The sequence below is a fragment of the Pan paniscus genome, chromosome 12, assembly GCF_029289425.2.
Source record: "Pan paniscus chromosome 12, NHGRI_mPanPan1-v2.0_pri, whole genome shotgun sequence".
NCBI classification, from domain to species: Eukaryota; Metazoa; Chordata; class Mammalia; order Primates; family Hominidae; genus Pan; species Pan paniscus.
In genome coordinates, this window is record NC_073261.2 from 119,548,554 (window position 1) to 119,560,654 (window position 12,101).

The following is a 12,101-nucleotide window of genomic DNA, read 5'->3' on the forward strand; positions in this document are numbered from 1 at the left end:
AGCTCAGAAAGTGACATGATACCGAGAGAGGTTCATCAGTCCATTAAGGAACAGGATGGAGCCAACACAGAAGGTATATCGGATCAGAATGTGTTGAATATTAACTTTCATGCCCCCAAAATCATTGGAGATTCACCTACCTCCAAACGGACACAAACATTTCAACCCAGAGACTCCTTGCTTGGCCCGTAAGGGTAAAAATCAAACATACATTTTCAGGTATTTAGTGTTCATGTTACCTGAGGACTCCTGATGTTACCTATGTTCCTGTCTGTTCAGGTCTCAGTCTCTCTCTGTGGAACAAGGCACGATTCAGAAAAGATGTCCTCCAATATCTCAAACATAGAAAGGTGGATCTCATGCATCAAATCACCACTTATAACTTAGCCTAATTCTAGTCCAAGTACAACTTCATCCTTGACCTCTGCTTCTCAGTGCTGAGGACAGTCCCCTTATTCATCCATCTTTTAAAATTATCAAAATGATCTTGTCATCTCCCTTCAATGATCAGTCACAGTTCAAAGACCACCACAAATTCAACACTGGCATCATGATGGCATAAACCATGGAGACCAGCAAGGCTGGGCCAGTCATTAACTGAGGACCTTCTGTGCATGAATGCCTGTGCTCAGTAATGGAAAAGGCATTGCCCTGCCTCTGGAAGTTTATGCTGTGATGAATAAAATAAGACAAGTGCATAAATATCCAAGCAAAATAGAATGGGGAAGAACTAATGTTTTATTAATTTTCTTGTCTAAGTGTTAGAAGTTTTCCTTATTTCAGTGAATTCATCCATAATCTGATGAGATATTGGCTTCACAGATGAGGAAACCAGTGTTCAGTCAGAAGGCTAAACAGCACAAAGTTTTGATATGGGAGGTAGAAAGAAATTATGAGGGCAAAAAGAGTCCTCAGCAGAGCTTCCCTTCTAACAAAAAGCAGTCCCCCAAAATCATTTCTCTTGTAACACAGAACAGCCTGAAAAATGGAGCTGCAAACATAAATAAGGAAGCCAGAAGCTTGCATGGGGGATGCCAGCAGCTGCACCATAGAAAAGGGTGACCTGGGGGCCGGGCATGTCCAACATGGAGGCTCCATCTTCCCTTTTCTGTTACCACATGTACAGTAATAAATAAAAGGGCAACATGGTGCAGCTCAGGCAGAGAACCCGCCTGCATAATAAATCATTAGGGTGGGGGCTACCAGAGATTTGTGCCCTATGCAAATGGCACACCTGGCATAACCAGTCTTTAGCTCCCTATGTAGACCAGGTATCATTCCCCACCAGCTTATCTATAAAACCCCCTGCATTTCACCGTGGATCCCACAACGCATTTTTCCAGCACCGCTCTCTGTAGCGGAGAGCTATTCTCTTTCTTTTGCGTATTAAACTTCCACTCTCAACCTCACTCTTCGTATATCCGTGTCCTTGTTCTCCCTGGCCATGAGACAACAAACCTCAGATATTACCCCAGACAACGAGGCTGTTTCAATTTCACATGTATTTAGTAAATGAGAGAGAGATTTTCAAATGCCAATCAAACACTGTAGCTAATACTACTTCCACAATACCACACACTGCCTAGGAATTCCAAGAAAACACAGCATTTCCAGGTGGCCAAGTCAGGAATACTTCATGGAAGAAGGGGTATTCATGCTGGGCTTTAAGGTTGGAGTGATGTTGTTATGAGTGAAGGAAATTCTAGGCAGAAGGACAAAAGAGGGATGGGTATTCAAAGTCATGTGCCAGACATGAAGGCATGGCCTCAAGGATGTCATCCATAGCAAGATCCTTGCATTGGAGCTTTCCTCTCTTAGTGTTCTCTTGCTCTTGAAATAAAATATAAATTATGTCCTTAGGATGCATGCATGTCTCATCTCTCCAAATACATTACTATCTCCTAAGGCTGGATCTGTATCAAATACTCTGGATCGCAGGGACTCCACTCACAGTGCCCTGGACACAGAAGGCACTCAGTGCTGGTCTGTAAAAGAGTAGTTCACATTCTAAGAGGGAAAAAAAAAATGTACCTTTATAGGAATTCAATCTGGAAAATAAAACGCCACCACCCCTCAGAAAATAATTTTTTTTCCTGGTCATATTGTCGTAGCACATAATCATTATCATCATAAAGATTTATTATCATAAAGATAATCACAACATGTTAAATGCCTATGAAGCAATAGACCTTTCTGTGATGCAGTAAGAAGTAACCGGAAACCCATGGACTGATTTAACATCAGACTTAAAAAAAGAAAAGCATGCATTATTCCTTTTCTAATTGCTAAATTATTACGTTTTAAAGAGAAATTACACTAAAAGCCATACAGAAAAAAAACCATGTAAGTCCAAGAAAGACATCCAGAGGACCACATTGCATTTCAAATAGCAAAGCAGATTTTTCTGAAAGCTTTCTTCACTACCAAACACACACACGTACACACACACGCACACACAATTGAAATTGGCATTATGCTGACCAATGACTTCATACAATCACTTCACTGCCAATTTCAAAAGTAAGCGCATGCCAGCACTTTCTTCAGCTCTTCCTTCATGCTGAAGGAAGTAAACAAACCACTTATGAGTGTGAATCCAGCAGAGAGCCTAAAACTGCCACAGACCTGCCTGTCCGCGGTGAAGGAGAAAAGAACTCTCATACCTCCACACCGGGGAACCCATGTATTTGCCAGGAACATTTCAGGTGTGGAAGCGCCTTGAGATTTACCTGGCATGACTTCCTCCCCTCACGGTGAGATGAAATACATGCCTGATCTACGCAGAGAGCAGGTCAGTGCTCTTCCACCTGAGTATCCTTCTCTCTACACACCAATACTTCCGAGTCATGATTAATTTCTCCTTCAATTCAAGATGGTGTTATACTTCCCCGGTTGTGTGTTGTGACCATCACTTTCCAGAACACAACCTTGGCCACTCTCATTGCCTTTTTAAAAGAGTATCATCCAGGGGCCCAGGTGGACTCACCCCGACTCAAGTTCTCTAACAAAAGCCAAAGTCCCTTCATGGTATGCCTTTCAAATGTCAGAAGCCACCTTCAGCTGGGCTCATTTTTTAAAAAATAGGTGAGTAAGGCAGATTCTAAGAGTTGATCTGGGAACCTCAAAGGTTTTCACTCTGTTGCAAAGATTCCATGCCAAAGGCACAAGGGCCTATGATATACATCGTCCCTAGTCTACACCAAGGGAAAATAAGGAAAAAGAAGAGGATTTTAGGGCTTCACTGAACAACACAGTTTACTTTTCCTCCACCCATGTTTCCCTTTAGTTTTCCAGTGGTCTCCATTGCCATGAAATATCCTCCTGGATACTAGGGGCGAGAAATTCATTTCTAACTCTTGGAATCACAGAATGTGAGTGCTGGAGGGTCTCCGGAATACAGGCCACAGAGAGGAAGTAACATGGAGCAGCACTGTATGATCTCCATATGAGGGCAGGGACAGGTAGCCCCTTGACTGAGATCAAAATGCCTATTTGGTAGTAGACAAGTCCCGGGGAATCCAGGGGACTTGGGAACTTCACTTGCTGCTCCAGTGCTATGGTTTCAATCTTGGTTCCCTCTGGAACTCATGCTGAAACTTAATCCTCAATGAAACAGTATGAGGGGGGTGGTGATCTTTAAGAAATGACTGGGTCATAAGGTGTCTGTCCTCATGACTGGATTAATCCATTCACAGGTTATGGATGAACAGATTAATGGGTTATCACAGGAGTAGAACAGCTACCCTGGGAGTGAGTCTGTTATAGAAGCCACTTTGGTTTTCTTTTGTGTGCCCCTCATCCTGTGATGCCTTCTGCTGTGCTATGATGCCGCGTGAGGCCCCTCACCAACAGCCCACCCCATGAGGTCACCTGATCCCGGACTTCCCAGCCTCCAGGACTGTGAGAAATAAACTTCTTTTCTTTATATCACCCAGTCTCAGATACTCTATTACAGCAACAGAAAATGAACTAAGACATCCAACAGCGGCTCTCCTATCTGGATGTGCACACGCAATTGTACATCATGATCCCTGTTTTCCTAGTAATCTATTAAATAATCACACCAATGAGCCATGCTCCACTTTCACTTCCATCCCGCCTTTCAATCCCTCTGCTTCCTTTTTATAGTCTCTGACTCCTGGCCATACCCCAATGTCCCACTGAGAGAACAAGTTGTGAAAGTTACAAGGCTTCATGAGACCCTGAGATCGGAACTCCCTGGAGTTGCAGACAAGCCAGGGTGCTTCTGATGTATCAGATCACCAGCCTCACACCCAGTGCTGTGACTTGGCCACAGGGATGCAGAGGCCCTGTCCTCTCACTGAGGGAGTTTATTTGGAATGAGTCAATGAGGTGCTTCGCCAGGAGCATCACGTGTTCTGTGCTCTGAGGGAAGTAAGAGAGTGATCAGGGGAGCAAGCACTGGAGAGCAGTAACTGGACCCCCACGCTGCACCTGCAAGATGATCTAATGCACCATTTAGGGAGTCACTGAGTAAAAGAGAAGCTTTTAGGGAGCCATTGGGTAAAAGAGAAGCTTTGGAATAGTGTCCAAGCTCCTTTCAGCAGGGCCCACTCCCAACCTTGATCTCTGCACAGCCTACCCCACTGCCACCTTGCAGGTGAGACACCAAGCCCATGTCTTCCTCTGCCTCCTCCTGCGGGATGCACAGAAGCAACTGTCTGATTGGGAAGGCAGCCAGCCTGGGACCCTCTGGGAAATAGATTACGGTCACGTGGACAGTCCCCCAGAATCATGAACACCGAACCTTCTTCAGCTTTGTACCTCAACGTCCCACACACTCCCACCGTGACATAGGAGAGAGGCTACTGCGTTAGCTCAAGGTGCTAGTCACAGCCCAACATTTGTAACTCCCAGAAGGAGCCAGCGCTCCACCAAGAACGAAAGAAGTGGGCCACATGGGTTATTGCTCAAGGTCTATGCTGAGAGCACTATGAATCACTAAGACATCTGGCTCGAGAACTTTAATCAGCTGCTCTACGTAAAATGCAATATTCTGTTTTCCTCCCAAACTGGGTGGTCACCTGGGTGTAGGGGAGGAAAGCAAGGAAGGCTTGCCCTTGTCCGTCTGTCTGTTCTGTCTCTGGCACGGCAGGCTGCTGAGTTACTGGACTGTGTCCTTCAATCACTCCACTTTGCTTTCTGTCCCTTCACCAGCCCAGAGCAGAGCCCCGCAGAAGGGACTGCTGAGGCCAGGCAGAGCGGTGATCAAGTTCTACCTTCCAGGAAGAGACAGCACGCCCGGTGCCCCGTGGTGGCTGCACATGACAGCCTGGCTGCAGGCTACTGTGTGCTTCCATCTGTCACCTTCCCATGCAATGTGACAGCAGCCCTCCGGCGATCCATCTGCTTCCCTGGAGCTCCATCCCGACTCCCCCACCCCATTCTGTCGTTGCCTAACCGGGCAAATCCAAGATTAGGCAGTCTCAGCTGCAGCCCCCAGAAGGAAAGCTAAGAGCCTCACACCAAGCTGCTAAAAAACAGACATGTTGAGATTGAGTGGTGAGAGGCGGGGAGCTAGTGATGGCCCACAGTCCCTGCAAGGCAATATAGAGTGCTAAGATTGGAAAAGGGGTAGGAGGAAACAAGGACATTTTCTTTTACTTAAAATAAAAGCATTTGCAAAGAGGTAGCTCTCAGAATATGCCTTTCGGTGTCCTCTAGGATCTCAGCAGAGGCCTAGAACCAGAGGGCTCATAAAGTCCAAGTATTTAGAGAGATTACAGTGTCATTCAATCCCAAAAGCACTTGTTGAGGGTCAGCTCTATGCAAAAGTGTGCAGAGTTGCTTGGAGGAAATAGAGATAAACCATGCGGGGTACCCATTCCCTGCCAATCCCACAGCAGCCTCTATGCAGTGAGCTCTCTGAGCCTGATGTGGTCAACGCCAAGGTGGGCATCAGGTAGACCAGTTTCCCTCTTAGTACGCCCAACATCCAGCACTTACCCACACACAATCACATTCTTCCAGTCACACTTTGCACACACTTTTGCACAAATATAACACAAAAGGGAATTGTTTTAAAATACAGTTCCTTCATTCAGCTAATATTTACCAAGTGCCTTCTGACCTCTGAGCACTCTCAACACCGGAGCAGATGCCAGGCCCTCTACACTGAGCTCAGAGCCCACATGTAGCGGGTAAAGCCCTACATGCAGGACAGACGGATACAGGACTCAACAGAGGCAAGCACGTGGGACAGAGAAGGGGTTTCTCAACGAGAAGGGCTCTCACGAAGAGCTTCCTGCAGACACTAGGCCAAGGGGAGGGAACAGCCAGTGAGAAACCATGCCACCAAAGGGCTGTCCAGGGCCACCAATTATTCCTCACATTCCAGTTGGAGTGTGCTGGGGGCCTAAGAGTAAATGAGGCTGCAGCCAGGCCAGGAGCTTCCTCACACATTCAGGAAGAGTCCAAACTTTGCTCCTGATGCCCTGAGAACTACTGACGGAGTTTTCAACAGAGAGCATTTTAATATGCTTGTCATTTTCGCATGATTTTCTACGGTCTGAGACAAGGAAAGCAGTCAGAACTTTGCTGCAGGTAAGTAATAATTTGCAAGTGCCCTGCATATTTTTTGTAGCATATGTATGTGCTGAAAGCTTATCAGATAATGTATGAGGGAGTGGACTATAAACCACCAAGCCTCCCACAAGCATGCAGAGTTGTTCTCACATTGAAGCTGAGCAGCGTCCCGGGATGCCACTAGATTAGAACAGGGTATCCCGACACCAGACCTGAGATTAACAGTAAGCCAAGCAAACAAAAATCTCGGTCTAAGATCCAAGAGACCCAGATTCAAGACCCAACTGCAAATTAAATTCATGAGACCTTGGACCATTCCATGGTGCCATAAAGCCTCAGTATCATCATCTGTGATTTGGGTTGGTGAGAACTGCCCTGCTACTCAAAGGGCTGTCATGGAGATCTATGCAACAACCTACAGAAATGACATCCAAAAAGATGTGTGGTGTACAGATGAGATTAGGGAGCTGAAAGCTGCTTCTTCTGGAGGCACCTCTGACTCTCTTGTTTGGCTATTTCACAACCATTTCAGGTATATGCCATGGGTACAGAGGAAGGTGACTAGCCTCAGGAAGTTTACAGGAAAGTAAGTGGCTATAACTGTGCACCTTATCCCCCGCCCCCCAAAAAAAAACAGAAACAAGAAAAGAATTTGCTAGTCGGCAGCCAGGACTCCTGAGTGTCTGACACAATCCTCTATGAATCAGACAACTCCCTTAACATGTAATCTGGGCTATTTTAGAACCCCCAATAAGCTTTAAATGGGTTAGGAGGGATCACCTTATTTTTAAAGGTCCCAGAGGGCTTGAAGCCATGTTATAATATTTTTATAGCCTCTTTCAGAGTCAGGAGCTGTACGGATTTTGTACTCACTCTGAATTTAACTAGTACTTAAGTGTGCTGATTATAGCTGCAAACACACTTCTTGTTCCAGTGTGTGGTTGGAGAGGTGGACAGGGAAGAAGCTTTGGAAATTTACAGCACAGAAATAGCATGTGGTCTGTCTGCTTGAAAAGAATCAATCCCTCTGTGACAACATCTAGAAGACCAGTAAAGGGCCTGTAGCAAACAAAAGACAGCCATTAAAATGGGGCTTCTTGTCACCAAATCCCTGTTTTGGGACACTGGACAGGCTTTTCCAGTCCAGGAGACACCAACAAAGCCAGGAGCAGGCACGGTGCTAGCGTGCAACAGACAGGGCAAGTCTGGCTGGAAAATCGGGAGTCATCCAAGGAAAACATCTAGACACAGTGATGATTGTGAAGGAAATAATTAAGAAAGAAAATGCACCAGACACTTCCTAATTGGCTTTGCTTGAAGGAGCAACTCTATTTGGTTGTGGAAATGAGCTGTGGATGGCAGGAGGGCCTGGAATGGGCTGAGAAGAATTGACTCAGTCTAGCCACTGGCCAGCCCTGGAACCCCCGCGGGTCTCCGATCCCTCCTCTGTAATATGAAGGCCTTAAATGTAAAGGATGTTCTTGTGGGTTTCACAGAGGGGAACCACAGAGGGGAAGCCTTAGTTGATGGGGGTCACAGGTGCCCTAAACTTATTCCCATCTGAGCCTGAGCCAAATTTTATTATTTATTTTTCAGACATTAGGCTTCCATAAGACTTCCTCTGGAAAATGGATTACCACAAAACTACTCCCCAAATTTTGAAAGTTCTGTACTGCATGATCCCTATGATTTCCTTTAAGTGTTCATATTTGCACACAACAGTGTTGCCTTACAGTAAAACAATCAAAAGAAAAAACGTTTCTTATCTTATCCTAACAAGCCATGTCATTGTTCTACAGACACCCTAATAAACATGTTTGATAATGAAATCCTGATTTGTCTCCAAATTTCAAGTCACACAGAAAAAAATAGGTCAAAGAGGTGTCTATTTTTAAAATAACACTATCTTTTTAAAAACAGTAGTGTGTGGGTCACCTTATAAATGTTGATATATGTTTACTACAGAAAATAAGGTTTAAAAAAATTATAGAATGAAAGTAATCTAGAATATCAACTTGACGACAGCTAAGTTTACCAGTGCTGTGTTCTTTCCACATTTGCAAAGTGTGTCACATGGCCCTGGACTTACACGCACGTAAGATCTCAGTCCTTTGTCTAGTTCACATGAATCATAAAATACTTTTTCTACACTGAAAATCTCTTGTGCCTACTTAATTGAAAATCTACATAAGTGTCATGAAAAACCTATCAGTGAAGAGTTCCCATCTTCTTTGATGCTCCAACCAAATGATGAAACAGGTTTTGAGCCAAGGGCCACCCATGTCTTCAGCAGCAACAAAAATCAGTAATTGCAGACATCCACTTCCCTCATTATGATGAATTAGATTCTATCAAGACCCTTCCCAGCAGAAAATAACTAAAGCCCAGTTAAAACAGATTGAACTAAAAAACGAATAAGCATCGTAGCTTATAAACCTGTAAGTGGACTACAGAATTCTAAGGCTCTTAGGGTTTTTAGAAACTGAGAATTTAAGGCTTTCTTTTTTTTTACTTTCTGTGCACACAGAAAAATATCAGTGCTGTCTACCAAGAGAAGAGAAACAGAATGTATAACTTCCAAATTATAAAAGAAAAAAGAAGTAATAATATAAAGAAAGAAATATGCATTTAAAAAACAGAAAACAGCATAAAAGCATTTGAAGAAAAAAATCCAAATATATTAAAGTCATAAAAAATAAATGGATTAAGCTTGATAGCCAAGAAATGGTAAAATTAAAATTTAAAAACAGATAAATATACCTAAAAGTGTAAGAAATTGGATAAATTAGAAGTCAAAGGATGGAGAAAAGTGATCAAGAAAAATGCCAACCAAAAGAAAGCTATCAGACAAAACAGGCTTTAAAGAATAAAGCCTAACTAGAGAAAAAGAAGGTAATACATTATAAAAGGCTTAATTCATTAAGAATCCATAAATTTTAAGTTTGTATACAACAAATAACTTCAAAATATATAAAGCAAAAATGATACTTACTGAGAAAAATGCCAAGTACACCAACGCACTGAGAAAACTCATTATATATGACTTTAAAATGGCAAACATGCAAAACTAGTAAAAATGTAGAAAACATGAAAGGTACTGCAAACAATCTTGATGTAATAGATTGTAAAAACCCAGAACCAATAAACTGGGAATTCACAGTTTTCTCAAAAAGACACAGAACATTCACAAAAGCTGACATTATACTGGGACATAAAGAACAACTCAGCAGACCATGTGTTCTGACCTCAATGCAATTAAGATAGATATTGATAATAAAAAGATCCCCCACGTTGGAAAATTTTGAAAGACTTATCAGTAACTCATGGGTTATAGAAAAATATGTAATTTTAAAAATATGTAGAACTAAACATTAATGAGAATATTATTTAAGAAAACTTATGAGATGCCATTAAAGCAGTACTGAGAAGAAAATTTTTTTTGAGACGCAGTTTTGCTCGTTTCCCAGACTGCAGTGCAGTGGCACGATCTTGGCTCACTGCAACCTCCACCTCCTGGGTTCAAGCAATTCTCCTGCCTCAGCCTCCCGAGTAGCTGGGATTACAGGCGCCCGCCACCATGCCGCGCTAATTTTTGTATTTTTTTAGAAGACACGGGGTTTCACCATGTTGGCCAGGCTGGTCTCAAGCTCCTGACCTCAGGTGATCCACCGGCTTCAGCCTCCCAAAGTGCTGGGATTACAGGTGTGAGCCACTGCGTCCAGCCCTGAAAAGAAAATTCATAATCTTAAATGCTTACATTTTAAAAAGACGGCTAAAAATTATTGAGCTGTTTTTAGCTGAAAAAGTCAGAAAAGCAACTATAGCCCAAAATCAAAGAGAGCAAAAGAAGACCTGTAACAAACAAAAACAAAAATAAATAAAACACAAAATAAAGTTACAATACAGAGGGTCAACAAAGTCAAGAGTGTTTTTCTTTGAAAATCATAATAAATGCACAATCTGGCAGGTTGGTTGAGGAAGAAAAAAGAACAATTGTATTGTAATAAATAATAGAAGGGATTTAAAAATCTGTGAATAATTTTATGCGAATTAAATTGAAAAGCAGGGAATTATGAACACATGCCTAAAAGAATACAACTTAACCTGGGTACCATAGTAAGACTCCAGCTCTAAAACATATATAGGTGTGTGTATATGTATATATAAAATAGAAATACACATCTGGATTCTATTTGCTCATTTTTAAATTTTTTCTTAAGTTATATATATAAATATATGTTAACATACTTTTTTATATATAACATAAATATATATATACATAAAGCTTAACAAAACTGACTCAAGAAGAAATGAGTGCAAATAATTTTACAAACTTTGAAAAAAATTGATTAGAAATCTTCCTACAATGAAATCACTAGGTCTCGTTTTCAGTTGAGTACTACCAAAATTTCAAGAGCAGATAATATAAATCGTACACAAAATCTTCTGGTAAATTGGGAAAAACAGGAAAAAAAAAACCCTCCCTCTTCAATCAGACAAAAGCAGTTAAGGAAAGAAAAAATATAGGCCAAACTCTCTCATGAGTAAAGAAGCAAAAATTTAAAACAAAATATGGGCAAATAGAATCCAGATGTGTGTCAGATGTGTATTTAAACAAGCTAGATTTCTCTTAGAAGTATAAGAGAATTTAACATTGGAATATATTGTAAGTGTAATAGAACATGAAAAAACAGTGAGAACCATATGGTCCTCTTAACAGATGCAGAACAGGCCTTTGATAAAATTCAACATGTATTTATGATTAAAAACATAAAATAAAAGTCAACAAATCAGAAACACAAGGTAATTTCCTTAACCTAATGACATTTAGAAAAATATGGCGGCAAACGTATTTTTAATTAAATTAGAACATTCCCTGTAAAACTCAGGCTGGAGGAAAGGATGTCTGCTATTACTTCAATTCAATATTGTACCTTGGGCTCTAATGCAAAAAAGAAAGCAATAACAAGAAAGAGAAACTATAAGAATTGAAAATGAATAAACAGTAATTTCATTATTTAAAAATACAGTATATGTACAAGAATCTATAGACAAAATATTAAGAATACCAAAGGTTTGGTAAAGTGACTAGATGCAAGATCAATATTAAAAAGGTAATTACATTTATACACTCCAGCAAAGATTCCATTTCCAAGGGTATAAAAGAAACTAAGGTACTAGGAGCACATTCAACAAAAGATAAGTAAGGTGTATCTAGAGAAAAGTAGAAAACATAGAAATTTAAGACATAAATACATGGATAGTGATACGATGTTAATGGATGAGAAAGTCAATATCCCAGAATATGCCAATTCTTTCTAAATTGACCTACAGAGTTAATGCAATCCAAGCAACTTCCCAACAAGGGTTTGCTGCTGTTGTTAATGGTGCTATTAGTTCATAAACTAACTCTAAAATCTCTATAGAGGGCAGAGGACCAGGTATAGCCAAACACCACCAAATAAGAGGGAAAAGGTTGGAAGCCAAGTGCCAAAACTTACTAGAGAGCTGGAGTCATTAAGAGCAGGCTGCATTGACACAGAGGTGGGCAACCT

At 41.6% G+C, this 12,101-nt stretch overlaps 1 protein-coding gene across 6 annotated transcripts in view; it reads right to left on the bottom strand.

The window, feature by feature from the left end:
- RNF144A (ring finger protein 144A) overlaps nucleotides 1-12,101 on the bottom strand; it is a 324,797-nt gene that overhangs the window by 278,636 nt on the left and 34,060 nt on the right. For 2 of the 6 annotated variants that reach the window (XM_055108287.2, XM_055108289.2), the window contains exon 3: nucleotides 12,048-12,099. The exons of the other annotated variants lie outside the window; for them this stretch is intronic. The gene's annotated coding sequence lies outside the window, so the exon portion shown is untranslated. The remainder of the gene's footprint in view (nucleotides 1-12,047; nucleotides 12,100-12,101) is intronic. 6 annotated transcript variants of the gene reach the window in all.